A 7756-nucleotide genomic window follows, 5' to 3' on the forward strand; every position below is an offset into this window, starting at 1 on the left:
AATTCACATAACGGGAATGAATTGAGACATAGATAGAAATACCATATGAGCTGCTTTGACACTCCCGATATCAATCGCTACTTGTAATTCTTTCTTCAACGCAGAAACATTCTCAACAAAGACAATAGTGCACAATTGCATAAAAAGCCTCCTTGTTGAATTAAGAACAACTGGTCCAGTTTCATAAAAAAAATATTGACTGAAGCACAATAGTGCAAACTTCAGTCTTTAAGTCTGGTACAAAACTTTACGACCCTTTCCAAAACAATGAAAGGGTCTATAAATACTAAATTAATCTAAATATCTATTAAACTGAAATTCAACTAAATCGGTATCAATAAATTTTGATCCTATTTTTCTCAGTGATCTGGCAATCGGCGGCATGATTCATCAGGTAGGCTGCTTGCCTTTAAATCTGAGCTGACTTATCGCAAGCATTGGCTCTACTTCAGGAGGTTTGTTGAGGCGCGAACTGAGCTGGGCGACATAGGTGGCATCCTGAATATCAGGAATTATATACCCAATCGCATCTGTTAGGCATTTAAGGGCGGCTCTCTGTGTATGCGGCTTTACTAGGAAGAGCCAATATGCTTCCATAGTTAAACTATTAATCCCAGCGATTAATCTCCCCTTTTCCTCTAAATCAGGATAGCATGATTGCTCCAATGTGTTTGTTGTTGTCATCTTTCCTGGTGTACATTGGGAAATCATATTTGATAAGTAGAGAGTGTTGTTAACTAGTTCAACCAAATTGCTGGAAGTTGATTTACATCTTGAAGCTGCCCTTTTTGCTTTCATCATCTGAGAGTGCCATTCTGTGAAAAGTATATCTTTATGTGTTTCTGAAATCTTGGGCAAATTTGCTTCTCTCCCTTGATCAGAATCTTGCCAGTCAAGAAATGCAGTTATGATCTCTTCGGCTTGATCTAATTCATTTCTGGCCTTTTCTACCTGCTGATTTATGGATGTCGTTAATTCACAGAGTGGCTCTGCCTGAGCGATTTGTTGACACAGAAGCCTAATTTGAGATATTAATGCAGTGTTTATTTGTAATCCTTCTGCTCTGAACTCAGCCACTTGTGGAGCACCCTTTATCTTTTCGAGCTGCGATGACAATTGAGCGATTTGCTCATCCTTTGTTTTCATCATTTGCTCGTTTGCTGCCCTTAGTTGTGCCAATGCCTCTGATAATTCCTCCTATTTCTGGATCGCGCTTTGGTCGACCCTTTGCTTTTCTGCCTGCAATTGTTGAGTTAGTTGACTGTTCACTTGCTGTTGTGTCAACAATTGCTGCTCTGCCTGCTCCGCCTTCTACTTTGTCTCAGTCAATTTTGCCTGTAATGCGAAAATTTCTTGATCCTTGGTTTTCAGTAGAAGACTTACCTCTGATGCCTTATCGATTGTCGCTGCCAAATAGGCTCCCGCATACTGTGACAGTTTTGTCAGGTCATCGGAGGGGTAAATTCCTCCTTCCAAGCCACGCTGCCCGTAACAGTTTGTTCTGGGAAAAGGGGAGGTTGATCAATCTTCCTTCTTTTCCTTTGTCGTTTTACCACTGCTTTATGCCTCGGGCTGTAGAAAACATCCAGGGGAGGAATATCTTCTACCTGGAGAATGATTTGGTCGGAGGGGTCTTTTGGTATTATTTCAGCATCCTTAGAAATGGGTGGGCCGCTGGTTCCACTTAGAACCTGAGGTGAAGCGATGTCCTGTGTATCGTTTGCCTTGGAAGTGTCTGTATCCTTGGAACATTCCAACCCACTGATGATAGAGTCAAATTGCTTCCACTCCTGGAGCAATTTAGGGTCAATATGAGTATCTATATTGACATCAATGGTGGTTTGTTTTTCCTTTTCAGTTTGGGACTCCTTCCGCAATTTTTCCTGCTCTTTCTTCTGCTGTTCCTCTTGTTCTTTCTTTTTCCTTTCCTCTCACTCTTTTTCTTGCTGTTCCTCTTTCTCTTTGTTCTGTTTCTCCTCATGTGCTCTCTTCTGCCTATCTTCTTTTTCTTTTCTCTTCCTTTCCTCATGTTCCTTCTTATGATCCTTTGTTACAATCGGAGGTTCCTTTGACTGTTGCCGACCAGCTCGCTTGATGATGTCGCCGGGGTTGTTGCTAGTAAATCTAGGGGCAGAGTTTGCAACCTCTGTTCTCTAAGCTTATTAAACTCCGTCAACCCTTCATCATTATATTTCATTCTAGCGAATTCTTTAGCCTGACCTATTAATTCGGCCAAAACGAACAGGTCATCAAACGTATCTTCTTTATGCTCAAATTTCGTCAATTTGGCCTGTTCTAGTGCATTATAGGCAACTTTCTTTGGATCATATGGCCTATTTGGGATAGTCGCCAGAGTTAAGGATTGAATCTTTGTGGCTTCCTTTTCTGCATGTTTGAGATCATGCAGAGTATAGACACCACACCTCAATGGAAAAGAGGGCCAGCCCCTCTTCTTTTCCTTCTTGAGAGTCTGTGTAACACTCTTAGCCGTAATCTGATAAGCGATTTCTCTTGCTAGCAGTTTATCTAGTATGTACAAAGGGAGAACATGTGGGCTGGCTTGGCTGCCGAAAACTCTTATGTAGGTAAATCTCTCCACTCCAAACCAACTCCCTACCGCTGTTATATCAAACGAAGCTTGATAGGAAATCTTGGGAATGGGTTTGTCAAAAATAGAATAATGAATAGGCACCATAAAGCCATTGCAGATTTGGTACAGATGATGCTTGTAAGAGGACTTCCATAATTTCTGATGGTATATGTGGATAGCCGTGGGATCTTGTGGCGTCCACCTCCAGCCGAGCACGGGAAATTCAGAATTGAAACATAATGTATCTAAGATATATGCACTGTAATAGAATGGGGGAATTTTCCTTTCAGAGATGACAGTCTGATTTCTAAAATCAAGCACAACTTGTGCTAATTTGTCAGAGAGGATGGTGGCCCAATCCATAATTATACTGTTGCATGCTGCTTCCATTAGAGGAACCATTTCTATGGTAAAATTAGCAGAGTCATGCAATCCCCATAATCTACACATCATTATTCCAGCATAGCAATAATGAGAAGCTAGTGAATCAACCGAGCACTTACCGAAAGATTCGTGTTTGTGCTTGGCTGGATTTTGTCTCCAATCTCGGATGGGTTCGGATTCAACTTGATTTTCATTTGCGAATTTCTCCAGGAACACCTTATTATATATCTTTTCTGGCTCGGGCAAATGATACATTTGCCTTAGATCATCTGCCCTGAACGATCCGAAGATTCTTCCGTCTCTAGTGCTGAAAGTTCTATCCAAGATTTGGATTTCTTGAATTGCCCGCCGCACTACGTCTGTGTATGGGAGAATTTGCTCCTTGGCCGCTATTCTGTGAAGGAAAGAGTCGGCTAAATCCTTGAGAGTACATTCAGACTTCCGAGTAGGATCCACAGTAGCTTCGACTATTGTCCTTGTTGGTTCTTCGGCTTCAATCAGGTTGTAGGTGCCTTGCCAAGTAACTCTGACGAGACCCGTACATGTGGTATCAGACATCAAGCCCTTCTTTTTGTCCACGAGAGCTTGTCCTGCAGCTGGTGTAGTGGAAGCACCTATAGTCTTCTTGGATTTCTTCCCCATCTTGCTTGAGCTTTCTCCTTTCGATGAATTCTGCACAGAGGTTCAAATATACGTAACACAGAGAAATAGCAACGAAAACTTGCAAGTGATGAGAAATATTGAGAAATGCATAGTAAGGGATTAGTTTTAAAAATGGGCGCAGACACAATCCATGGGAGGATCTTACAATTACATTAAATGGCCGTTTAAGACCTGCCACCCCTTAAATGCTCATTATACCATTATTCGGCCGAATGGCCCGTTTAAGCGTGCTGTGGACGTTTTGGTGGTTGAGCGCGGGTGAATGATTGCTTAAAAGATCAAGCTTTAAATATGAATGAATCATAATATCCCTCCATTTAACGGCTTTTTTGAAATCCGCGCTATATCGTAATCGGGCGTCGGGAACACTTAAATCCTTACGTTGACAATTTTGAAATCCCGATCGCTGATAGCGAAATCGCATCGCATCGGGGTGAATGGGTATCATAATGTGCATAAATAGTGTATCGCCGATTGCCGACTGCGCATCGCGTCGGGGCTAATGGCATGGGGCGCTTTAAAATGTGCATGGAGTATTGCCGATAGCCGATAGCGATATCGCATCGGCGAAGTCCAATGTGCCACTTATTTGTGTTTTCTATGCCATTGCGATATGCGATCTTGCGATTGCTTTATCGCAATGATAAAAGATTGTTTTATTTGACCAAAAATGGGTTTTTAAAAGGTTTTATATAATGTCTTCATTTGGTTTGCGGACCTTTTTCAAATAATGAAGTATTGATACCAACTAACTTCTAAAGGGACCCATTTCATATATTGATTTAGTAAATAAATATGATATGAAATGGGGGGTTGTTGTAGGGCACAACAATTGGCGATTCGCTGGAAGAACCAGTTATCTCTGGAATGCATAAAAATACTTAAACTTTTTTCACAACAGAGTTCTAGTCAAAGGGGAAGATTCTAATATAACTAGGTATATATGCACTCCGAGTAAGATGAAACTATTTTGCTAACTTCCTTTCTTTTTTAAGAAAATAAATACATTCTAAGTTTTAAATAGGCCTTTATTGGTTTATAATGATAAAACAGAAAACCTTTCCAAATGAGGTTTTAAAGTGAACTCCTCCGTCATAGGTAGGGCCTCTGCTGCCAACAAACGTTCATAGTTTCGACAGGGATACCTTTTAACCATGCTATTGTCCATTGTTCCATCCAATTAAGAGTGTGATTAACAGAATGAATTCAAAACATGTTTTCATATTTTGTATTTCATTTCCTTTTTCTGTTATTGATAAGATAAATAGCCATTGTCCTGGTTTGGTGGCCAGCTATTGACAATTCCATTCACTGGTAGTAATCTAACCGAACAAGCTGGCTCTTGATGAGACCCCTTGTTTTATAATTTCAAGCCATTACCCTGTTTTGGTATGCAGTATTGGTAATGTCGGTTAAACTATTTCCCTATGAACATGGTAAGCAGGCTTGTAATAAGACCTCTTATCTTTAATATCAGATATTTTAGAATTACACTCTGAGTAATCATAAACTTTAGTGAATGGGATGAACAATCTTCTCCTTAAGAGTTAATGGATGACAGGGTAAGAGTTGAAGATGCTGAAATTGGATTGGCTTTTATCTTGATATTGATAACCTTTTGAGACCAATTTGAAAACAGAGAATGATTTACAATACTTTTAAACTTTGAAAGGAGTTCACAAAACTTGAACTGTAGTTTCAGAATACAATGATACCTAATTTCCTAGAAATTATCCCTTTTGGTTAAGAGTTCTATTATTTTAAAAGCAAATATCGTTGTACTCCTGTAGATCAAATTTTCAAACACAGCAAAGGTCAATAGTAGATACCTTACAACATTATTTTCTGCAAATCCTACAAACTACAAAAATCTATCAAACTAGAAGGAGAAGGGGTTACCTCCTCAATTAAAGAATTTCTTCAAGATAAGGCCATTAACAGGGAGAGAATCTTTCAACCCTGATAAGTCTTGCAATATAAAGGTCGAATGGCCTATATTTTCACAGATCTAAAACGGTCCAAGCCACATCTTCTGGAACTTGGTATGTTTACCCTTATCCTCATGGGATTTGTCCCATTTCAGAACTAAATCACCGACTTGGAATTGTTTTCAACGGGATGAGACTGAATCAAAAGCTGCCTTGATGACTTGCTGATGTTTGGCATGAACAACCCTGGCTTTTTCTCTTTCCTCTTCTAATTTTAGAATTTGGTCATGTCTAAGCTGAATAGAAGAGGAAGGACTTTCCTCAATGAACTGCACTAGGGCTAAAGAAGGAAGAACAAGATTTGTGGGTAGTACTACTTCTTTTCCATACACAAGATTGAACGGAGAAGATCCTATAGAAGCTTTATGTGTTATCCTATCAGCCCATAATGCAAACACTAAAGATTTGTGCCAGTTTTTATGATTCTGTTCGATAGTTCGCTTAATGATTTTGATCAGATTTTTATTAGTAGACTCTGCTAAACCATTACCCTGGGGATAGTAATTAGCAGAATATTTTAATTTAAATCCTCTTTTAATAGCGAAATCAAACATAGCATTGCCTGAAAAGTAAGATGCATTATCAAAAACAAGAGCATTTGGGACACCAAACCTGGTAATGATGAATTGATCTATGAATTCAATGATTGCTTCAGAATTTGCTGTCTTTAAAGGGATTGCCTCAACCCACTTAGTAAAATAATCGGTAGCGGTAAGGATATACTTATGCTGTTTGGAAGATGATGGAGTAATCTCCCCAATGATGTCCAATCCCCATTGCTCAAATGGTTATTCAATGTTGACTAGTTGCAGAGGGAAAGCTGATTTACATTGTCTTCCACTAGAAGTTTGACAATTGAGGCATTTCCTTACATACTCGTGGGCATCTTTAAACAGAGTAGGCCAATAGTAACCGGCATGAATAATTTTGTGAGCTGTTGTATCAGCACCAAAATGTCCTCTCGCTGGTCCATCATGTAACTCCTGCAAAACCTTTTGTGCTTCAGTTTTCTCAAGGCATCTCAATAAGATGGAATCATAATTCTGCTTAAAAAGGACATCATCAATAATTGTAAAATTCTTTGCTTTCAACCTAATGGCCCTTTTGTTCTTGTAAGATAGGTTTGGAGGTGCATAACCATTCTTTAAATAAAAGATTAAATCTGCATATTGAGATTCAGAATCAGTAACACTTATCTGATTGATTTCTTTAGTTTGCTCTGTATCGCTTGATTCTGGAATGTTGGATGCTCCTGCCAATATCCTGCAAAAACCTTGGCCCCTAACAATCTTTGCTGGCCTAATTTCTAAGTCATACTCTTGAAGCGCTGTGACCCAATTTACCCTTTTTTCACCCAGTTCTTTTTGGATTAATAGTTGCCTAACTGCTGGGAAAGGAACTATAACTTTAGTGTGAGTTTTCAAAAGGAAGGGTCTATAATGCTTGACTGCTTTAAATACAACAAAGGCTTGTTTTTCTACATCGGAGTAATTCAATTCAGCACCCTGAAGATTTGAGCTAAAAAATGAAATGGGTGCTTCCAAATTGTGATCATTTAGTTGCGTGAGTACTGCAGCATAAGACACGTTGGATGCGATGGTATACAATGTAAAATGATTAGAAAAATTTGGAGTATTTAAAGCTGGGGCATTGATTATTGATTGCTTGATTAGATCAAAAGCTTCCTTTTCTGCTGATCCCCACTTAAAGACTAAATTTTTCTTAATCATTGTTTGAAGTGGCAAAATAATTTGAGAAAAATCTGGGACAAATCTTTTAACAAAATTGATCTGACCTAAAAATGACTGCATCGATTTTTTATTGTGTGGGAAAGGGATTTCAGAGATTTCTTTGATCCGATCAGGATCAATATAAATGCCATGTTTGGACACAATAAAACCCAAGAGCTTTCCTTGATCAAGAGCAAAGAAATACTTTTTAGGGTTAAGAGAAATACCATATCTTTTGCAACGCTGAAAGATTTGATTTAGATCATGCAAATGATTATACCTCTCCTTAGAGAATACAGTAATATCGTCTAGATAGACGACTACTATTCTATTAATCAACCCTCTAAAAGCTATATCCATAGCTCTTTGGAATGTCGCTCCTGCGTTTATAAGTCCAAAAG

This window comes from Pinus tabuliformis, chromosome X (genome assembly GCF_031772625.1).
Source record: "Pinus tabuliformis cultivar Carrire ecotype Pingquan chromosome X, CPIR1, whole genome shotgun sequence".
NCBI classification, from domain to species: domain Eukaryota; kingdom Viridiplantae; phylum Streptophyta; class Pinopsida; order Pinales; family Pinaceae; genus Pinus; species Pinus tabuliformis.